At 34.7% G+C, this 24,769-nt stretch overlaps 1 protein-coding gene and 1 long non-coding RNA gene across 2 annotated transcripts in view; one reads left to right on the plus strand and one right to left on the minus strand.

Annotated features, from left to right (window-relative positions):
- Positions 1 to 19,618, minus strand: part of CDH7 (cadherin 7) — a 193,368-nt gene extending 173,750 nt beyond the window's left edge. The window contains exon 1 of the mRNA XM_001365629.4: positions 19,209 to 19,618. The gene's annotated coding sequence lies outside the window, so the exon portion shown is untranslated. The remainder of the gene's footprint in view (positions 1 to 19,208) is intronic.
- Positions 19,619 to 19,629: 11 nt separating this feature from the next.
- Positions 19,630 to 24,769, plus strand: part of LOC103105043 (uncharacterized) — a 52,014-nt gene continuing 46,874 nt past the window's right edge. The window contains exon 1 of the long non-coding RNA XR_464871.2: positions 19,630 to 19,764. This is a non-coding gene — a long non-coding RNA (uncharacterized LOC103105043). The remainder of the gene's footprint in view (positions 19,765 to 24,769) is intronic.

The following is a 24,769-nucleotide window of genomic DNA, read 5'->3' on the forward strand; positions in this document are numbered from 1 at the left end:
ACATGAAGAAATGCATTTTATACTATGATAATGTTTAAAATCTCACCTTCCAGATACTATAAGGAGGTAGTTTCCAAGCAATTGGTCTATCTTACTAACATAATTTTAACTGGAATAGAGGTGATGAGAGAAAATATCCATATAGAGCTGCTGAATGCTATAGCTTTTTGAGGCAATAGGTATGAAAAAGGCATATGATTAAAAGTGGAACTGCTGTCATAGTCTTTTGAAGACAATGACTGAGGAAGATGGGGAGAAATTATATTAATTGACTCAAAACTCTATACAATTGAACAAAGTGAACAAAATCTCAAATATGGTCAAAATAGTGATATAACCTGAGGTTTTATAGGGCATGACTCATGATTCTGATTAGGAATGGAAAGGGACAGAAGGAACAAATTAGGGAGAAGGGGAAGGAGTATTGTACTTCATGAAAATATTTATATTTGTAAGGATATACGAACTGGAAGGAAGAGACATGATGCACTGCATTTAGTAAAGGATAATGAGGAAGGAAGTAATAGACATATACTATAGACTACCAGAGCACCTGGGGGAAATGAGATGACAAGTTCCTTGTATAAACTATAAATCTAGCAGTAAGACATTATAAATTTGTGATTGGATATGTCAGCAGCTACTGATGGAAGTCTCTATGAAAATCAGAGGAGTATATAAATTATTAAGCATTGGTTCAAAAGCAATGAAAGGTCTTCCAGAATGAAATCCTGGTTTTATAAGTCATTAAAGAGGAAGAAAATGATATTATGTTTAAAGAGACTAAATAACTATTCCTATGAAACATCTCTAACTGGAAAATTCCTGAGTTATCTCAAACTCATTGTGTTCAAAATGGAACTCATTGACTTTCCCCTAAATCTTCTCTTCTGTCCAACTTTTCTAGCACTATAAGGGGCTCCACCATTCTCCCAGTCATCCAGGTACAAAAAGTAGGTATGATTGAGACTCTGGACTCTCACTCAGTCCACATATACAACCTGTTGTCAAGTCTTGTCATTCCTACCTTCATAAAATCCCTCTTACAAATTCTCTTCATTCCACTCAGTTCAAAAATCTTCTGGAGGGTTCTCTGCCTCTATCCTCTTCCCATTGCAATCTATCTGCCACTTAGCTTCCAAAGTATCAAAGCACAGGTTTGACCATGTTTTCCTTCAAGATTCAACTCAAACCCAACCTTCTATAGGAAACTTTGCCCAATACAAATCTCCCCAACCAGTTACTAGTGACTTCCCTCAGAGATTACCTTCCATTATATATATATATATATATATATATATATATATATATATATATATATATATATATATATATATATATATATATATATATATATATATATATATATATATATGTACATATATATATATATGTGTATGTGTATATATTAAATGGAAAATTATATATATATACATGTTTTGTGTTATATTTTCTTTTAGAAGGAAAGCCTTGAGGGCAAGGATCATGTTTATGCTTTTCCTGTTATTCCCAGAATGTATTACAATGTTTGCCTGAAGTAAATGCTTAATAAATGCTTGGTCAGGGGCAGCTAGGTGGCTCAGTAGATAGAGTCAGTCCTGGAGACAAGAGGTCCTAGGTTCAAATTTGACCTTAGCTGTATCACTATAAGAAAATTATTGAACCCCAATAGCCTAACCCTTACCACTTTGGAACCTATACTTAGTATCAATTCAAAGATGGAAGGTAAGGATTTGGGGAAACAAAATGTAAATGCTTGGTTACTGACTTGGAATTAAACATGAAATGGAGGTATAGGCAAGGGTAGATAACTGAGGGCGAATACAAAAGTTACACTGTCCATTTAGAATATTGGCAAGAGGACTAAAAAGCAATATTATCTACATTCAATGATAATTTAAAAAACTGAAAAAAAAACTTCTTAAAGCTATTTTGAAGGCATGAGAAATGTTAAGGAAGAGATAGAACTGTGCTTTATGTAGAACGGATAGTAATCACTCACTAAAGGAATAGGAAGTCAATAAAAATATATTTTAGCTGCAACTGAATCATAATGAACCTGGTATTTACTTACTGATTTAACATTTGCAAAGCACTTTATATACATTATTTCATTTGTGCCTTCTAACAACTCTATGCAGTAAATAGCACAGATATTGTCATCCCTATTTAATGGAACTAAAGCTTAGGAAAGGGACTTTATCATAGTCATGCAGCTATTAAGTGTAAGGCAAAATATGAACTTGAGTCTTCTTGACTCTAGGTCCATTATTTCATCCAATATACCATTTTATTATATTATTTTATTTGGATTGTATTTAAAAATGATTTTATATGCTGTTCTAGAAATTGTCTTATCATTTACAATTCTATATAAGAAATATGTTCTGAGTTCCAAATGACTATCTTGAATGAAAATTTTCAATATTGCCAGTTCTGAAGTTTCAGATTGCTTGTATACAGGAAGAATTTGATTTAGCACCATGGAAAGAGATGGTGGGTCGCAGTTTTGTCCCATAACACCTCCTTCTCCTTCCCTAGATCTTTGTCTATGTCACACCCACTCCCCAGAGACAAGGTCCAAATCTCTCTTTGTTTATTTTTCTGTGCTCTCTTATCTGCTGTTCTGATAAATTCTCAGATGTTCCATTACCATCTCTATACATAGGATCCCCAGATTTCTGTTCCCAGTTTGTGTCTCTCTCTTCTGAACTTTAGCCTTTAATCAACTGTTTACTGGACATTTCAAAATCAATGTCCCTTGAATAACTCAAATGTGGTATGCCTAAAACAGAGCTCATTATCATCCTGCCAAGTCCATCCCACTTCTGAGCTTTCTGTTACAGTTATAAGAACTACTATTCTTCCAGTCACCCAGGTTTTTCCAACTCAGTATTTTATTTAACCTCTCTCTTTCATTCACTCTACCTATCAAATTACATTTCTTAAATACATTCTTCTTTCTGCATTCATGCTACCACTTAGAAGAATACTTTCTGGATATCTTGGTTAAGTCATGCATAGTTAAGTGTTCTGTTTTGTTTTTAAATAGCTTACAAGCAAAGCAATATAATTTAGCAAAATCTACCTGAGTACAGTATTTCATAACCTCTTATGGATTCTTGCAAAAGTCTTCTAATTGTAATCCTTTCTCCAACTAACTCTCTTCATTCCAATTCATTTTCCATATGGTTGCCAAAGTGATTCTCCTAAATTATAAGTTTGACCACATCACCTCCTACTCAAGAATCTCCAATAGTTCCTTTTCCTTCGAGGATCAAATGCAAATTTCTGTTTCTTAAAGCCCTTTGCAAGCTGGTTCCTTCTTAATTTTTCAATTTTTTTAACACTTTAGAACATTATTTCTTACCTAAGCACACTATTGTTTATCCACATTGGCCTAGATGCTAGTCTTTACACATAATAGTTTATCTCTTATCACTTAGTTTTTTCTCTAGCTATCCACCATGATCAGAATATACTTGCTATTAAACATGGTCTCTTAGAAACCCTTGGCTTCCTTTAAAATTCTGCGTAATGGCTATCTCATAAAAAAGGTCCTTCATAAGATCCTGCATCTTTCTGTCTAAAGTTACTTTCCATTTAGTCTTTATTTTTCTTGCACCTACTATATTTTGTATATGTTGTTTCCCTCTCTAAAATAAGTTCTTCATAGATTGCCTCTCTGGACTTCATTTATTACATTGGCAAAAGTGAAGCTGTTGAATTAGGTAACCTCTAAATTCTCTTTTGATTCTAAATCAATGGTCCTTTGATCAAAGATTCACTACAGAGATGTTGTTAATATGTTTATCCAGAAAAATATTTTAGGTCATGAATAATGTTTGCACTAATAACACTTTTATACTAATAATTTAGATTTTAAGAAGTAAGTTAGAATCATATTTTGGCTACCACTCTTATTTGTAAGATTTATTCCTCTAGCAGGAGGGGAAAAAAGGTAATAAACTATTATTACTTTCATGCTATGTTCTTTGGGGAGTTCTTTTACAGGGCAAGTAAGTAATATACTGATTTTTCAAATGAGAAAAATGAAACTCATTGTGGTTAAGTGGCTTACCCAAAGGCTAAAGACTAGGGTCTTCAGACAACTGGTCCAGGGTTGGATATAGCATGCCACATTTGTAAAGGCTGGTGATATGTAGACAGTGGAAGCTAGCAAAAAATGTTTTTCATTAGAATTAAAAAAGATGCATTAAGCATATATTATTATTTGTCAGGCATTATACTAAAAATAAGGATAAGGAATAAAACAAAATAGTCTCTTTACGTCGGGAACTTACATTATATTGAGGGAAAATACACACTTATTAATATATACATAATACATAAACATGAAGACAAAAATAATATGGAGAGGGTGTGAACTTTAACTAGGTAGGGATGAGTGTGAAAGCTCCAAGTAAGAGTAACATCAGAACCTATTCAAGGCTTTCTTCATACTTGTAGCTCATTTCCATTTTAAAAAATGACATTTTAAATGTGCAATACATGGAGTACAAAAATGTTAAAAAAATAATGCTGAGTGGCATCCAAAAGAGACATAAAATAGGCATGAGCAGCCTTCAATATATTAGACATGGAGAAAAGGACAGAAGCAGCAGCTTAAGTATGTGATCAGAGACATGGATGAATTACAGTCAGGAATAATAGATGGGCCTCATGTGCTTCACTCATAACCATATGCCAAGAGAACTAAAGGAAGCTTCCTCACATGCTAAATAGACTCTTTTTTGCAAAATTCATGGGAAGAAATGGATAAGGAATCCCAAAGGATGAGCATGCATTGGATAGTTTGAAATCTATCTTTGCAGAGAATACTCACATCAATAATTTCATACAGAACTACTGAAGAATCAAAACATCTACACTACTTGGAGTGGGAAAAACTATAAAACTAAAAATTAAAATGTCCAACCCAAATTGTTATAGATACCACCATTCCCAACACCATCAAATACTAACCTCTGTCTGGAAAATAGTAAGTATTTAATGCTTGTTGTCTGACTAACTAACCTGGAGGTTTGAACAAGGTGCAAAAAAGAAGGGAGAAAATGGAGAGGAAGAACAGGTATATTAAACATTGTCATATGAGATTTTAAATATTCTTCCCCAAAGAGCTAAGATATGATTCCATTTTAGCCCCCTTTCATAGAATTTTTTAAACTTTAATACTTTAAGTTTTGAAACACTATTTCCTAAGGCTCTTGTTGAGGTCAGAGGCATACCTGCTTCTTTCCCTACAGATTCCCAAAAGAAAGAAAAAAAGAATTCTTAATAACATTTCAAGTCATCTACTCAATGATAATTACTATAACCTAAAAGATCATATATATGTTAGGGGAATACACTTGAATCCATTAAACCTATTCATTAATTAGGAACAAAAGCAAGATATGCCCATACTAAATCTGATTTTTCTTTTGATTGTCCTGTTTCTCACAACAGCATCCCTATCACTCATCTTCAATACCTTGGTGTTATCTTTGACTATTTTATCCCCCTCATTTTTAATAACTAGTTAGTTAGCAATACTTTCCAATTCTATTTCATATTTATTACCATCTTTCTTTTACATCCATCATGCCCCAGCCTTAGATCTCCTCCAGGGCTATGTGGAAAGTTCTCTCATCTTTCACCCCTAAACTTGCTGCCAATGTTTCTCTCTTTTTAACCCCTGATGGAAAGATGTTTACTGTTCCTATCTCCATCCATGTAGAGGGAAAATTGGAGTCCCTGATCTATTTCCAATTCTCTGGCCCATTTTCAACATTATTAAGTTAAGGTCCTTTGACTCCTCAACTCTAGAAAGGCAGTCATGGCTAATCACATTACTTGGAAGAGCATGGAGTTACTAACCACAATCCTTAAAGTAAGATAGAGGATTGTTGGGCCATTTAATTCCTATTCTGGCCCTCTGGACATACAATATTGACACTATATTTTCCAATCCCACAAGTATAGGTGTCTCTTCCATAATGTAGGGATTAGGGGTACAGAGCACCTGGCAAATGGAAAATCCACTTAAAATGTTTGGGCCTTCCTTTTTTTTCTTTTATGATGTCTTACAGTATCTCATGGTTAAATTTGGGTAAGTATTTGGTCATAGGCTATATGTAGGTCAATGTTAAGATATATTTATATTTCTAGCATTTGTATGTCATCTTCTGGTTTTCACATTCTTCACAAACTTTAACTTTAAAAAAGAAATGTATATTTATGGCATTAAAGATAAAATGTTTATGTTTTTACAATACTATATGTGTATACATATATGTGTGTGTGTGTGTGTGTGTGTGTGTGTGTGTGTGTTTCATTTCTGAGTTTGTAAACTTTTTTCTGTTTCTTCTGCTGGTCATTGCACATCATCAGCAGTTTCAGCAAAACTCCCCCAAAATTCCCATTTAATTTCTTCTGTTAACCCATCTTACATCAAAACTGCTATGGGGAAAGTCTTGATATCAAAGGGATATCTCTGTATTGATGTCTATCATGCCAATAAACTCTATGTACTCCAAGCCTTGCTATCTACTTGAAACTTCTCTTTTAGCTCTACCAACACTTTCTGAATCAGAATGCAAGGTCCTTGAGAGCAGGATAGAATCTATTTCACCCACCTATTTGGAACCCCAACACTTAACATATAAGCATTTAATAAATGTTTTATCATTCATTTATTCTTTTCCTATTCCTATTGCCCTGGTACAGAGGCTCATTATTAACTATTAAGACTACTTCAATAGTCTCAAAAAAACATTCTTTGCACCTCAAATGTCTTTTCTCCAATTCATACATCACACCACTGCCAGATGAATCTCTCATGTAGAAATATTATTTTGTCACTACACTAAAGGCCTTCAATTGGACTTTATTGCCCTTCGAATAAACTCCAAACTCTTTAATTTTGTATTCAACAAACAGAAGAATCGAATAACTCCCTCTCTATCACATACTATTTATTTATAGCTAGTATATATAAATATATTTGAACAAATGTTTCTGTGTATATGAATATACACACATACTATATATAAATATATATTTAATCATTTTAGTGCTTTCCATGTACTCTACAAATATTATTTCATTTACCTTCACAACAAACCTAGGAGGTAGATACAATTATTATTCCCAATTTACAAATAAGGAAACTGAGATTGTCAGAGGTTAAATGACTTGTGAAGAGTTATTCAGCTAGTAAGTAGATGTGGGAAAATTTGAACTCAGGTCTTCTTGACTTGAAATCCAAGTCTCTCTCCACTATATCACTTAGTTATCACAAATGTATCCATTCTAAAGTAAATGTGTAGATACCTATCTAGTAGTGCTATCCTATGCTAGGTGCTGGAAATACAAATATGAAAAAAAAAAGAAATTGTATTCTCAAGAAGCTAATCCTGTATATGTTATAGGCAGATTACCAAGGTTTAAGTACTCACACTGTGAATTTAACAGTGAGCTCTTATTGTATGAATATTCTCCATCAAAGCACTAGTTCTGGGCATACTGACATTCCCCTTATCATTTTTGTTGCTTCCCTACATCTGAAGTTTTATCTTACTTGAAATGTCTTCCCTTCCTCTTCCACTCAACCACACATTTGTGATTTTCACCCATCCACCCACTATGTAAAATGCAGATGGACTACCCCTCTGTCCATGAGCCTTTCGCTAACCTTACAGTCTGAAACTATAGACTACCATCATGACTTATCACTTCCTTAGTCTTCTTCAAGCTAAAGTTCCCCAAATATAGTATGTTTTTCAAATCACTGCTTTGGTCACCACTTCTGAACACACTTTAATTTTGCAATGTCCTTTATAAAATGTGAAATCTAGAATAGGAAAAACTATTCTAGATCTGTTCTATTCAGGGTTCAGTATAGCACAACTATTACATTCCTTGCTTTTTTCCTCCCTTGGACACATACAGCAGTACTTTTCATATATTTATAATGTTTGGTTTTCTATTGTAACTACTTCTTTAAGTGTCATATCCTTCATATTTAATTGTAATCTCCATAAGAGGAAAGTACATACCTCTTTTTAAAAACCTTTTTAGCTTTGTCCATTTTCCAATGCCTAATAAAGTCCTTTGCAAATTGTAGTGTAGAAGGTATTTCTAGCAGAATGGAATCTCACAGTATCTGCCTTTCCATTTGCAACATTCAGAGTACTTAATAAATGAATTGAGTTAGAACTCATCTAATCCAAACTCCTCATTTTGTAAATGAACAAATGGAAGTCAAGAAGTATTTGAACACAGATCGTTTGACTCCAAATCTAGCATTTTTTCCCACTTTGCCATGATATTTTAATAAATATTTACATTGATAAATTGACCTGGGTTGAAGTTAATATTCAGGTTCTAATTATAGTTCTGCCAGTTTGTTTTGTTTTGCTATTTATAAAAGGAACAATCTTCATTTATCTCCAAAGTTCCATGTAGCTCTAAAATATTCTATGATTTCTTGGTTCTAATAATCTATGGTATTTATATAATATTTACTAAGAAGATCTATCACTAATATATCTTTTTAAGATTAGAAATAAAAGAAGCTTGGAGGCCAATGGAGAAATTGGACAGATGTAGAAGTAGAGGTATAGAATCATGATATTTAGAGTTGAAATGGACTTGAGAGAGAATCCAAAATAGAAATGGGTTCCCTTGAATGATGCTCCTTTACTATCTGTCTATAAGAAGAGATAGAAAATTAATAGTCAGTTATATACCAGATTAAATGTCCTAAGGCCTCTCTTAACTCTCCTGTGATTCTTAAGTAATTTTGCAACTGATTCCAACTGATAATGGAAGAGGAGCAACAGAACAAGCCATACAGTAAAATATTTGGACCTTAACATGATTAGGATTCCAATTCTGTTCTTTAGCACATCCAAAATATATCTACCAGGAGTCTTTACTTCTTCCCTTTTTATACTTAAAGCATCTGAGATAACCTTTCTTGGCAATTTCAAAAGAATGATGAATCTCAACACATTTGCAAAAAGTTTCACTAAATTTAAAAGTAATTGAATAAGATATATAGGACGAGTTTCTGAGTAAATTCTATACTCCCTTATGTGAGTTATCACAAAGAACTATAAGGAAATAAGGAGACTTTAAGGACCCTTGTGTATTCATTAAGATGGCAGAGTTTTCATCTAGAGATAAATGGATAAATATAATTCCCATTCTAGATATGCATGATAAATACTTCTACATTAACTTTTACAGAATTTACTTGTGCAAAGGCAAAAGGGAGCATGACAAAAAAGTAAAATGAGGAACTGGGAGTTGGTCAAAGTTTGTTGACAAGGTTATATTAGTTTAGTTGCCCTTATTAAAACAGAAAATTATATGGCCAAACCATTATGAACTCCAAGGTTCAGAGAAAGATGTCTTTAGTTTAAAATCTGGCATTCTCTGATTTCACAAACCCTAATCTCTCTTTATTCATTTTTGAATAAATTTCAAAGTTCAAACAAAATCAGTAAAATCATGAAAATGAATTCAGTATCTTCTATTTTATCAACTGGGAAACAAAGAATCTTTATATATGTATATACACATATATATTTGTTTTCCCATTTATTCTTATTAACCAGTCTAAGGATTCTTTTTAAGTTTGGTATTTTTCAATAATCAAACATACAAAAACAAATAAATGAGAGAGAAAATAAAAAAATTTCAAATGCAAAGGCATCACAGCAAATTCCAATGGGAACTGGTTAAGTACCACTGGATCAGGTATTTCATGTCAAGTCAGCAAGTACTTATTAAGTGCCTATTGTGTGCCAAATATTCTGTTAAATGTTGGGGATACAAAGAATTAAAAATTAGTCCTTGCATTCAAGGAGCTAACAATCTAATTGGAAGGGGGATGCAAACAGTTTTGAACAAATAGGATGTTCTTTCTGTTGTTTAGTCTTTCACTTTCCTATGAATCTTCATGACCCCACTGGGTTTTTCTTGGCAAGTATTCGGGAATGGTCTGCCATTTTCTTTGCCAGATAATTTTACAGATGAGGAACTGAGACAAACAGGGTTGAGTAACTTGCCCATGCTCACACAGTGAGTGTCTAAGACCACATTTGAACTCAAGAACATGAGTCTTCCTGAATTCAGGTCTGGTACTCTCTCTACTATGCCACTTGGATGCCAATAAACAAGGACAAATTGCAGATAATTTCAAAGAAAAGGTATTATCATTAAGAGGAGCAGGGAAAGGCTTCTTGCAGAAGGCAGAATTTTGAGACATGATGGAAGCTAGGAGCCTATTCAGGTAAGAAGAAAAGAGATTTCTAGGCATGAGGGCAGTCAGTGGAAATGCATGAAGCTGGGATATGGAGTATTCTCAAAGGCTGCCAATTTCCTGCCTCCCCAAAATAACTCTGTTTCTTTCCCTCATTCTTGAATTTTAAATTAGTCCCTATTTCCCTGAGGCCTGCTTTGTCCACTCTCTTCACCCTGTAATAACAGAACTAATGATGGAGAGGTAGTAGAGTATAATGGAAAAATACTGAATTTGGAATTAAGAGATTTTGTTTCAATCCCTATTCACCCCTGCACACATATACTAGTAAACATGCTGGTATTATTCATTCATCTTTAGTTATTTGCAACTCTTCATGACCCTATTTGGGGTTTTCTTGGCAAAGATACTGAAATGGTTTGCCATTCCCCTCTCCATGTTACAGATGAGGATATATAAGGAAAAAGGTTAAGTTACTGGTCCAGTCACACATCTAGAAAGTGTCTGTGGCTGCATTTGTACCTATGAAGATGAGTTTTCCCAATTCCAAACCCAGGGCTCTATCCACTACTGCCACCTAGTTCTCTCAGTAGAGTGATGACCATGAATAAATTATTATGCAATCTTTGTATCTGTAAAATGAAGATAATGTTTGCATTACTCAACTTAAGAGTTGTGGTGAAGAATGCACTTTGTAAATCTTAAAGTATTACACAAACATGTATTATTACTTAGGAAGATGGTTTTTTCAGAATAAACAGGGTGAATACTGTTCATCCTGCCTAGTATAGCAATCCTTTCACTGCGAAAACAGCATAACTAGCTTTTGTCTGTCTATCATGTTCCCTATTCCTTATTGAGAAAACAGTTGATGCTTCAAAGGTGTATTGGTGTACATTTTAAGGTGACATCAATACATATATGTCAGCATAAGATAGTTACAAATGTGTAGCATTATAACATCCTAAAATAAATAGTAGTAGATTGAGTGAAAAGATACAGACAAGAAACATTTTCTTTCATGGAAATAGCTGTTTTGTGGCAAAGAAAAGTATACAGCCAATGACAGTACTTTTGAAAGACATTGTGAAAATAACTATTCATCTAATAATTGCTTTGAAATACAAATTCTTTTATCAGCATTGAAAAAGTGCCTTATTAGATGCTGACATTTAAAAGCTAAAGTTTCTTTAATGTTTATTACCCTACTCTTGCAATGTATTTTTTCACACTTGAAAATGGATAAAAATATTACCACAAAGAAGTGGTCATCCCAAACTGCCTTATTATACCCAACACAAATCTGAAAATTGATATATGAAATATCAGGCATAATGCAACCAAAATGTTAAAAAGCAAAATCCAAAAGGAAAGAAAAAAAATTAGGGAAAGCAGCCAGGCAGTATACACAGAATCACCATCATTTATCTAGTCTGAAATCACTTTATCATGCTGTCTCATTGTTCCAATTATTTTTGTTCAGTTAAGTGGCAACACATTGTTTCTAGGTAAATGGTTTATTATTCATTTATCCTTAATAGATAATATTATTTTATCTGAACTAATTCGTTATTTTAAATTTTATCAGCTTTTCTGCCCTACTTAGCATCTCTATGAAACCATTTCAAAAATCATATTAAGTACCCATCACACTAGTAACTAAATGTTTTATTCACAGTTAAAAATGATGAACAAATATACTCCAATAACTAAAATAGTTTTTACTTTTCAGTATAGTAGCTACTGAGCTGATTATGTAAAGCTAAAATCCTTCCAAATTCAAGACAATATTCTGAGTAAACAAAAATAATTTACTTATTTTAAATTTATAAATAATTCAAGATAAGAACCTCAAAGAGTGATTAGGTGCTTGATAATCACAAACTGAAATATATGTACTCTTTTGTGGGGAGAAAGCACTATTCTATGCACTCTAAGAGACAGAAAAACTTATAATGCCTTATTCAAGTCAATCTATTACTCTTTTTAACTTTTAAAAAACTTAAAGGTTCCATAAAATATACTTTATTTACCCAAACATAGGTATTCAATTGAATCTCTCAGGTATAAAGTCCAATTGCTTCTGTTACTTTAAACAAAATATAGTTGATTGGGCAATCTTAATTGTCTTGAACCAGGTAGAGATCATCAGTATCTGTTCTAAAGATAATTATCTCACCAGTTGATTATTCTTTTTTCATACTGACTTTAAAGCACCAGTTCATTATTTTCAGAGACAATTTTTTAAAAAATTTCTTATTTTAGTGAGAGGGAACAATGTCACATTGAACAGTAATCACATCATCCCATAAATGAATTCGATAATCACTAGCTTTAACATTTTCATTTTCCAGGAAACAAAGTAGAGGACCAAAATGCCGATTCAGAAAAGTGTTCTTTATAGAATGATCCACAAGAATCAGAGAAAAAAAATCCATATGGGGCTGACTACTGAACATCTCCTGAATCTTGCTTATATTCCCTTAGACATTTCACTGGCTAATCTATAAAACATTATAGCTTGAGAAACCACAGCTGTCAAAAGGGGAGGGAGAGGGACAGTCTTGCTATTGGTAAGGTACTGTCATTTCAAAAATCATTTCAATATTGAACTGTTTTAATCTATACTAGAAAATGTATGTAATTTATGTACTTATAGTGAAATATATATGATATATATTATGCATACACACCTGATCTCATGGATAAATATTTTCATTTCATTTTACAAGAATAATAGACATTTTAACAATGTTACAAAATGATTAAAAATTCCTTTTTTCATGTTTATTGTGGTATCAAACTTTTTCTTGATTAGTCTAGAGGAAAAGTGATTTTTTCTCTAGTAGTTATAGGCTCATAGAATTTAAGAGGTGAGAAAAATTCAAAAGCCATCAATACCAAACTGATAGTGAAAAAAACAAACCTACCAAGAGATCCCTGCACTTTTATGAAGACCTGTAGTGAGAAAAAAAACCCTACTAACTTTCAAAGTCAGCTCATTACACTTTTGAATAGATAGAAGGCTTTTCTTTTAGCTCCTAATTCAGTCCGTGGAGGCCAAGCAAAAGCAAAATGAATAGTATATAGTTGATCCAGGGCAAATTCCTGAATTTGAAGACGTGAAACTAGAGTTATCAGAGAAGTTATATGATTTGACCAAAATATATAGAAAATGACAGAACATGGATTTAAAAAGTGTTTGAGCCAGGATTTGAACCCAGGTCCTCTAAGTGCTCATCCAATCCTCTTTCCAAGACATGATCTCAATAACTTCAAATACTTGGAGACTATTTTATCACATCAACCTATTCTATCATATTAGTCCTTCTTTTCTTCAGTCTTAATATTTCTAGTTCTTTCACCCAGTTCTTATATAGCAAGATAACCTCAAGGTCTTTCAGAATCCTTGTTTACCCATCTCTGGATGCTTAACAATGTCCTTCTTAAAAGTCACCTTCTTTTAACCATCTAGTTGAAAGTGATCATATTTTAGCCAGACCAAGAATAAAGAATAATACCTCCTGAAGTAATTCATACATTTTCCTTCAAAATTAGTAATCATCACTAGGTTTTTCTCATGATGGTTTCTACTTACAGATTGATTCAAATGAAACATGTATTTAAACAGGTGTTTTAATAAGGCTGATTTCCTTCAAGACAGGAAGTCAGAGAGATCATCTGTCTTCCATTTATGGTATTTATTTTTTTAATCAATAAACAATTATTGATTATGTATCAGGATTAGAAGATACCTAAGAGATAACAGTAGTTCTACCCCTACATTTGACACAGAAAATCCAGACCCAGTGGAAAAAATAACTTGCCCAAGGTCACAGAATGAAGGAGTGGCACAAATGGGCCTAGAACTCAAATCTTCTCTGTCTTAATTCAACGACCTTGTTATTATAATGCACTGACTCCAGATATATTTAATATAAGCTTGAATACAGAAACAAATGCTGGGGGGCACAGTGGGAGGAAAGACATCTTTATAATGTACAGTATTATCTGGGATATGAAAGAAGCTAGAGACAAGAAGAGGAGTTAGGTGGATAGGAGATGATAGCCAGGGGAATTTCAGAAAGCAGAAGAAATATTTGTAATTGTTCCAATGACCACAGTTAGACACTATGGGTGGGGCCAAGATTTATGAGACAGAAAGGGAAATTAATTAGGCATTTTTATTCCCCCATTGGATAGAGCATCAGCACAGGTAGGGTATGCAATAAAGAGAGTGAGCAAAGGCATTCAAAAGGCTACTCTTGAAGACAGGGATGGATCTGAAACATTAACTGAATGAAACATGATTTTAAATAAGGCTAGTCTTAAATGGGTCAGTCTTTGTGACCAAGAGCAATCTACTTTTTTCTCTGTAAATTTTATGAAGGCAAAAAGATGTAAATATTCAAATTTTTCATACCTCAATGCTCTTTTCTCTTTTAAGTAAAATTTGAGCATACTCATTAAAATATCATGCTACTTTTATAGACACTTCCTAGGGATGGAAGAGGAATATCTCAGAAAGGTAGGTGGATCAGAGAGAGAGAATGGTGTGTGTCTGTGTGTGTGTGTTGTACACTTTTCAAAAAGTTGAGAGTTGTACTAAAGTTAACTTCTTTTTCCTTTTTCATTTCAACTTTTCTCCCCAAACTCTCACTTCTTTGTATGACAGCAATAGCTACTGGTTAACCATAACCTCAGAAACAAGTGAAAGCATTCTTTTTAGTGCCATTTTAGCAAGACCAAGTAGCAAGTACTACCTTCCTCTGATCAATAGAACAAAATGATCCATTATTTTTTTCTGTACTTTCAGTCTGTTAATAAAATAGCTTCCTTCTATAACGTAACATTCTGTAACTGACTAATGCCACTAAATTTTGTCATCCTGAGTACCTTAGAATCAGATGGTCAAGCCCTAGGCCACATCACTTAAAGAAATAAAATATTTCTATTTAGTGTATTATTTGGGAAAAATAAAGTATAACTCTAGAAATTTTGCTGCTACAACTTTCAAATTTCCTAAAATCTCCCCATGTACATGATTATGATCTTTTCTGATTTACTCCTAAAAGTATTTCTTCGAAGGGATCACTAAATGTTTAAAGTGTTTTCAAAAATTACAATAAGGATATGTCCCCATCTTCTTCAAAGACAAAGTTATTATTATTATTTTAAATAGTCAGGGTAGGGACTCTAATTGTGATTTCTCAAGTCAAGAAACTGTGATCAAATCCATTAGCTCCCTGGGCAAGATAATATTTGCAATTACAGACCACAATCTCCCACAGTTAACTGGTCTAAATATTCAGGCAGGGGCCCCGTAAATGAAGTACTTCACCTGTAGTGTGCATCTGGTTATCAAACAAAGAATGAAAACTTCTCTAAATTGATTATAGTGCCCCTCTAAGTTAACCACAAATGCCTTCTATTTTGAATGAATGGGTTTAACAAGGAAATGGAAGAATAGGTAGCAATTAACTAAAAGGATCCCATATGCCATAAAGAGAAAATAAAGTAGCAATTCTGGAGTAGTTCAAAGTACTTGAGTTAATTATGTAATATTAAAATGCTGAAGTCTATTTTAGTGTAAAATTTTCTTTGGGTACAATAAAAATACAAATCTTAGATAATATATGTGCATGTATACAAAGGTATAAACTTTTCACACAATTTGCCATGGCCTTCACACTCTATCATATGTAATTCTATGACTTAAATGCATCATTTTAACCTGATCTTTTTATAGAATAACAGTAAAGCAGTGCTCCCCAAAGCAGCACTGGTAACAGTCCTGGAACCAGAAAGTAGCACCATGTCCCTACAAACTCATTTGCACTGGCTATTTTGTCAGTGCAGAGAGTCTCAGTACACCAACAGGAAGAAATTATTAGAGGTATCTTCCTGCAGAACCTCTAAAATCCCACAGGAGGCACTCGTGTATTGCTACTCATCGCTGAATGTGCTAGTATTGTCAAAGACTGACACATAAAGAGTCCTTGGATCACATGCTTTCCTCCCCTGTGCTCAGTTTGGCCCTATTTGCTATTACCCCTATCTAAAACCAACGGATTCTTAATGATGGGGGGGGAAAAGCAATTCTCAGTGTCTACACAGAGGCATTCATGCACAAACCTTGGATAATCAAGTAATACAAGTGACTTGACTCAGAAGCCACTGACAAAGATAATGTAATAGAAAGCTCTGAAGTCTGCCAATCAAGTGAAAAAAGAGATTATTTGCACAGCTCATAGTGATCTTATATATAAGCAAGCAACTACAACAGTCAATTTAAAACCTTGGAGAGCCTAGGAGAGTTGAGACCACTCAGCAATAAATATCCACTATAAAGAGGAACAATTTATGTGTTTAGCACCTTATAAAAATGTTTAAAAGATTTGCTTAAGGCATTATTTGACTCAGCATAAGCAGTACTCACTTTTTTCATCATGAATTTTGTAAGGGCTTAAAAAAATTAAGTGAGTTTCCTATCAAGGAAAATAAAATGCTGTATAATGTGCAGATAGGCAGGGAAGTGAAAACACGCACACACATCTTAAAAAAACTGACCATAGATATTTATACATAGGAAGGATGAACAGAAGCCAACTCAGTGTGCAGCATACCCTTCTTCATTGGCCACTAAAGACTCCAGTCAATTCAAGGGTAAATTGCAGTAATACAGATGCTTTACAATTACCCTTTTATAAGAAAGGGTAAAAGCTCTGTACTATTAAATCAATAAAAGTAGACTTGAAAGAGTTGTGAGGCTGTCAGCTGATTGTTAACACAGTTCTAATGACCTATAGCAGCCCTTAATTACAATAATATCTTACATTGTAAGGGCACAATGCCCTTTTATTAAAGCTGCAAACCTTAATAGCTTTTAGCAGGAAGATGGTCTGCACACTGATTATTTGTGTGTGTATGTGTGTGTTTCCCCCACCAGTATACTTTCAACATGCCATACTAGATAAGACTATTAACTTTGGATATTAACCTAATTGCTTCAACTGTCTACTACCTTGTTAAATACTAGCACAGTAACAAGGATTTCACTTCTCTCTTCCTCCCCCCCCCCCCCTTTCTCTTACTGCTACAAAAGTTACCAGTTTGTCATTCTGCTTCATTACTTCCTGGATGAGTTTTTCATTTTATCTCATCTTATCCCCAATACCCATAAAAAGAAAAAAGGAAAAAGATAGCCATTGGAGTTCTCCTGCACAGAGTGTAAGTAATAAGGAAAAGTGCTGGGATAGACACAAAGTCAAAACAAGGACTATTAAATAGGAAGTCATGTTTGGTACCCAGGTGAGGTTACAAAAGCAATAGCACTGAAACATACTTTTAATTAGGTTCTACTAAATTATTTTCTACCTCCTGTCTTTTGCACAATGTTCACACTGGCCATGCATTACAGGTCCTGACAAAAACAACTACTACTTTTTTTGAAATTTCTTTTCCCCCCCTTACATTATTAACCCTGAAAATCTTTAATTCATTCAACTCTAAAACAAGGTGCTTTTTTTAAAAAATGATGTTCATCTGATTTACAGCTGTAGTGCATACATGGCTATTACTCCAGTGCTCATAAAAATATTTTTCAAAGAAAATCAACAATAAAAAAGTATTTTCTGGAAGGAAAAATGAATTAGTCATATTTAGGTCTTCATAAAATGTCTATATCTTATGAGTAGGTTGGGGAACAAATCAAAATGTTTTTGTTTCACAGTACATTTGTGTCATCATTTATTTGCTACAAAAATCTTATTAGTCCACTTCCATATGAAAAAGGACAGTGAAATGTGTCACATTAAAAATCATGAAGTGCACATTTATTTTTTCTTTCAAGTCTTTCCTTTGACTTTATAAGTTGTCTATCAGGATATATATATATATATATATATATGTATATATATACACACACATATATATTGCAATGGACAAGCATTATAGTATATACACAAGGGTTAATTTGCAGAATCCAAAAAGCTTTGCTAATCTTGGCCCCTGGCTCTCCTTCTCAAGGTAGTTTCCCACAAACTAATGAAGTTGCTTCTAGTCTCTACTCACCTGAACTACACTTAAGACAATAAAAGGGTATGAAAGGTCTTCAGTCACTTGTTTTTCTCTCTCTTTATTCAAACTGGAACACTGTGTACTTAGGACTTCCAGTCAGTATGGATCACAAACTAGGTATCAGACAAACTAGAAATCAAAGAAGCATGATGCCTGGGTGTACAGTGGATCTACAACATAGTGGAGTGGGAGGAGGTCACTAATCAAAGGCTAAAGCACTGCAGAGCCAACCTTATCAGTTGAATACTAATTACAGAAATAAAGCCTTATGTGACCTGTTTCACATTTTCGAATTGTAAAACATTTTGACACCTATAGTTTAAAAAAGGGGGTGGGGGGAAGAAAAATATCTCTCTTGAAACAGTAAACCTCATACTCCTAACCCAACTACTCCACACAGGACTGATGTCGAACAGAAAAATTAAGCTTTACCGGCACCAGCGAGGAAGCAAAGAAGCTGGAGCATTCTCAATTTTCCCCCTACTCCCCACCCCCTTCAAGTATGAAAAACTGTTCAGACTTCCTTGTGTCTAAGGCTTCATATAAATGCTTGTTGACTGACTGAGGAGTCTTTGGGCATTTCCTCTTATCCTGAACTACTTCTAGCGTCACATCTGGTGTCTTTTTAAAGGCGTTCAAGATACTGTACTCTCCATATACATATCGCGTTTTCAGTCAGCATTTCATATCAAATGGCAATAACTTTTGAATTCTAAAGCTAATTGCAAGTAAATTCTAGCAACCTTTGCTCCTCTTCCAGAGGCTGGAAATACTTGAAGAAGGCAAGAGAACATTTAAAAATGACTCTGAGTCTCATCCCTAAAACCCAATGAAGAACAAACGCCGGTCCTCTTACCTGGTATTCTGTTTTGCCCCCTCCTGTGTTAGTCACAAGCCGTGTGAGTATTTTAATCCAAATGGATACTGACTCTCAGCAGCAAAGAACTTGCGGGCAGCTCTCAAACATGTGCCTAAACCTCTCTCAGCTCCGGGATGAACTTACATTGCCCAGCATCGAGTCTGTGCTCTGGACCGCTCGGCACAGGGGGCTCCCTCCCTCCAATCACATCACACTGCGCGGCGGGCGCATCCAGTGGAGGCGGAGGGCTCCCCCGGAGCTCGCTCGCTGGGCGAGCTGACTGCGGAGAACTCCCTCCCTCCCACCCCAGCTTGCGCGCTCGCTCTTTCGCTCGCTGCCTCCCTCCCTCTCTCCTCTCTTCCACTCCTCTTCTTTCCCTCCCTTCTTGCCTCCCTTCCGCTATTCACAAGAAGCTGGAGCTAGTCCGGGCGCGGTGTGGAGCGGGCGGCTAGCGGAGGGAACCCGCTCCTCTCCGGGCACTGCAAGGACAGAAGCAGGCGATGCACAGAGGGAGCTCTCGCGGTCTTGCCCAACCGTTTCTCATAGGCAAGAGGTACGGAGAGAGGGTTCGTTCCACTAGGGAGAGGGAAAGGGAAAGGGAGAGTGCAAGATGAGGGGTGGGGGGGAAGGAAGAGCAGCCCAGAGAGGAGGTTCACCACGCCTGGCGCCTGCTGTCAGTTCTATCTGAAGCCGGCCAGAGGAGGCACTGAGACTTTTTGTACCTTCCGAAGACCCAATGATGGCCGTGGAAAAGGAATTCAAAAAGGAAACCACCCTGTCAATGCACGCTCGCGCGCGCACACACACACACACACGCACATATACACGCATACACACAGATGCACACATGCACGCACCCTCCTCCTCCAGCCTTTTGACAGAATCTATACAGATGGATTTCTTTGCATAAAAACCAGGACAAGGGTTTAAAGAAGGAGGAGGAGCTGCAGCCAATCCATTTCTTGGCTCTGTATTTGCATTTGAAAAGCTGCAAGCTGGAGGAGAGAGTTTAAGAATTTCTTCACACACACTTCCTTATTCCCCACTTCCCTCCACCCATTAGCTTGTCATAGAATCCGTGATCAATTGAGTTCCAGAGACATGAAGTCAAAGTCATAAAACTAATCAGAACTTACAGTTTTTTTGTTTTTGGGTTTTTTTTTTTTTTTGCTTTATAGTTTTGCCCTTTCAATCTCCTTAGACTGCCCTAGTTCCACTTTCTTTGCTTGGTAAAATTTCTATTGGTTTCGCCAGTGTAAAAACTTGCAGGGTGTGTAATTTATTCCCAGTGGGATTTTGAAGACCTCTGTGAAGTGAGGGCATATGCGGGCATTTTATTTGGAGCAGGTGGCATCAATTTAGATTTCTTTTATTTTCACTCTTCCATTACTTAATTCAGTCCCAAGGTCCAAGTAGATAAGGGCGCAGGAAGACATAGACCAAATATATATGCTTGTAGATATATTTTTATTTTGTTCTCCCGACCAATGGGATATATCTTTTTTTGTAGAACATTCCCAAGAGTAATTGGGAATGCAGGCGGGGCTTAGGGAGAGAGGTGGAAGGTGATGCTTTGTAATTAGAGGACTTAGGTTTGAACTCATGTTCTCTCTGCTGTTGAGTTTGTTCATTACCTTTAGGAAAGTCATTATACCCCACTGGACCTTAGTTTCCTCATTTGTAAAATGAGGGGATTGAACAAGTTATATCTAAGACTGCTTCTAGTTCTAAATCCTAAGGAACCTCTCATCTCCAACAATGAGGAAATTTTCATTGTGCCTATTATTCTTATATTCCTACCATCAGTGGACCTTAGATTGGCCCTGTATGTCTGTCTGTCTTGTCTGTCTCCTCCCTACCTCCCTAGAGGGCAAGAATAAAGTCTAATTTTGCTTGATCCAGTCAACAAATGTAAACTCAGTTCAAGAGTAATGAATACAACATCCACAATTCCTAGTTATGCTTTTCTTTACCTCTAGTCTACTGCAAATTTTTTACTTGGATTGTCACAATCACCTTAAATTCAGTGTCCAAAACATAATGCATTATTTTCACCCTAAATTCCTCAAATCTCCTTTTTCCATCTTACTACTTCATTAAAAAAAAAGTCAATGACCTGTATTCCCTAGGTCTTTCGATATATTCAAAATCTTGGAGACAGTGTGGTATATGGGGTATATGGGGTGGTTCATTAGATTTCAGACAGAAAACCTGTATTCAAAATCTGGTTTAGCTACCTAGGATCTCGCCTTGGTGAGTCATTCTGGATCTCAGCTTCCTTATCATTAAAATGACAGGTTTGAACTATCATTTTTGTAATTCTTGCAATTCTAAAATCTTTGATTTTGACTGAAGACCTGGCTTCATGAGATCTTTCTGATCTTTCCCATTTCTGAATTCCTATAGAATCCTAGGATGCCCCATAAATGCTGGTCCTTATATTGTCTTTAATCAATCTACATATTCACATTTTATCCCTAAAACTAGATACAGCTTCTTAAGAGCATGCCTATAATATGATCACTCTATCCAGAAATAACCTCATTTACTTTGTATATATTTGAATATACACACAAACAGCTTTACTGATAAAACATAAGCTTCCTGAAAGTAGGGACAGTTTTATTTTTGTCATATCTCCATTTCCTAGTATTGGGCCTAAAACATAGGATCCACTTAAAAAATGATTAATTGATTCTACTTCTCTATATCACATAATAACTAGTACATTGCCAGAAGTGTATTTCTTTTATTCCTTTTGCCTGAAAGGTAAAATGGTATCTTGATCAAGAATCTGAATTTTTTGTTACCAAGAATCAGCATATTCTAAATACTTGATAATATAAATAGTATCAGTTTATTGGTTCATGCAGATCACAGGAAATATCAAAAAGAAATTTGCTTATTTGGAAACCTCCTCAGCCTGAATAATTGTGTTGCTATATTGCTCAGGTTTTTCCACACCATCTCTCTCTTTGTACTGCTCAGGCAGGGTCATTTCAAGTTCAGGTCTGCCTGAAACCAGCTACTACCTCCTTTCCTTTGGTTTCACTCTGCAGTCCACTCTGAGTAGTAGACTGCAAGGATTTTCCTTAGGACAACACAGTGCTATAGTGAAAAGAGTCTGTGTCTAGAAGATAAGAAACCTGATTTTTAATCTTGGTCTTAATCAAAGTTACTTAACTTTGTCTGGTTTCAGTTTTCTTGTTGGCAATTACGAGAGCACTGGACTAAACCATTTCTTAGTATTCATTCAGGACTGAGATTCCAAAAAATGGTAATAAAGGACAAGTACATATTTGCATATTATTATGTACTTATTTCTTAATATTTTGGTCACTTTTAAATTTATTTTTTAGCATTGCTTCCCTGGAAAACTAATGATTTTTTCACTCATTATAAAAGAAATATGTGAGCCTGTATGATATGTAATATCACATACAAGTTAAATGCTTTTTTATTGTTTTTACTACTCAAAAATTTTATTTTTCAAGTTTTTCTTGTGTTTTTTATCTACTATTTACTAAAAAAACAAAATCACTTATAACAGAAGTATATATCTGAGAGTTTGTAGAGCTATAGAATGAAAGGAAAAGAACTTAGAGATCATAGGATCATAGATTTGGAGCTGGAAGGAAGATTAAAAGTCATTAATCCAAATCCCTCATGTTATACATGAGGAAACTATAGGCCTGAGAAATTAAATGATTTACCTAAAGTCAAATAGGGAATGACAAAGGGAGGATTTGAATCTGGGCCTTTGACTCCAAATCTAATGCTTTTTTCATTATGTTATGTTATTTCTAATACTTTTATGGAGCATTAGAGTTAATAATTTTATAGTTACCTCTACAACTCTCAGAACTGACACTCAAAATCCAAAGTGTATTGAGATTGCAAATGGAGCCTGGTAATGTTCTGCTCTTCTAGAGGGGGAAGGAAGAAAGGAAGGATGGATAGATTATGCACTAGGCACCATGCTAAGTGCTTTACCAAAAAAAAAAAAAAATCCCATTTGATGCTTGCAATAACCCTGGGAGGAAAGTGCTTCCATTTTACAGTTGAGGAATCTGAGGCAGAAAGAAGTGACACACAGTCACACAATTAATAATTGTTTGAGACCAGATTTAAACTCAGATCTTCCTGACTTAAGGTCTCTCACTGAACTACCCAGCTGCTTCTTACAATGTAATATCACCATTTTGTCTTTTCCCCTTAAATTGCTTTTGAGTTAATCAGAAAATATTGTCCCTAATGTTTGTGTGTAATATTGGACCAGAAGAATCAGGAGAGGACTAACCATTTGATTCTGACTGTTGCTTATATACAGTATTTTGCAGAAAGATTTGCAGTAGGACTATGAAGATGTGGAATATAATGAAAAGAAAGAAATACTAAAGGCAAGCTACTCACCAGCTCTCTAATTTATGTTCTGAGCTTTCTTTTTCCAATATAAATGTATTCACAATAATAATAAAAGTTTAAGTTTGAGTACTATTTTATTTTTTTCAGTTTTCACATTTTCATTACCACATTTCATCTAGTGAAGATTGGTTCCAGTGACAAAAGTTTCTGCTGTATGAGCAAATTATACATCTATGTACCACAAAAAATATCACATATGAATGGTATTTTAAAATTTCCAAAGCATTACAGATCTGTCAGGTAATCCAAGAATTATCCCCATCTTAAAAACCAGGAAACTGAAGGCTAAATGATTTGTCTTTGGCCACACAGCTGATAAGAAAGCCATGGTTCTAAACCAAGGCTTCTAGCTCCAAGTCCAACCATCAGTTCATTATTCTATGCTTCCCCCAATAATCATTGAAAATTATATAGTGCTTTAAGGTTTACAAAGCCTTCATATAAGCATTATCAATGATGAAAAAGCAATAATCTATTAGTACTTAAAAAGTGTTATGTACTATGCTAAATTCTACATGTATATACAAAGACAAAAAAGAAATAGTCTCTTACTTCAAGGAACTTACTTGTTATTGGGATATGAGGTAAAGGCCACATTTCTGCCCCCCACCCCTTCAAACCATCTCAATAAGTGATGTACAAGTTCATAATTTCACTGATTTGAATTATGGCTTACTTTATGCAGTAGTGTTTAACTCAAATAGAAATGATAACCACTGAATCATAAATAAGGAGCTTCACACCCATATTGAGTTAGAAAATTATATATTGATATTCATTTCTTTTACATCTTATTGTATTTTAATTTATTTTGTTAAATATTTCCCAATTACACTTTTATCTGGGCTAAAGAATGTTGCAGTTTTGTCATTTTTTTATCTCCAGGACTTAACATAATGCCTGACTTAGTAGGAGCTTAATAAATGCTTAATGATTGATTAATGGCAGCAGATAATCTTATGGAACTCATTACCTTGGTAATCATAAGCAACCATTTATGAAGCACCCACTATATGCCAGATGCTGTGCTAAGCTTTGGGGATACAATGAAAAGAAAAAAGAAAGATGCCACTGCCCTTAAGAAGCACGTAGACTAATTGGGAAGACCATAATCAAACAACTATACACAAATA

Source organism: Monodelphis domestica, chromosome 3 (genome assembly GCF_027887165.1).
Source record: "Monodelphis domestica isolate mMonDom1 chromosome 3, mMonDom1.pri, whole genome shotgun sequence".
NCBI lineage: Eukaryota > Metazoa > Chordata > Mammalia > Didelphimorphia > Didelphidae > Monodelphis > Monodelphis domestica.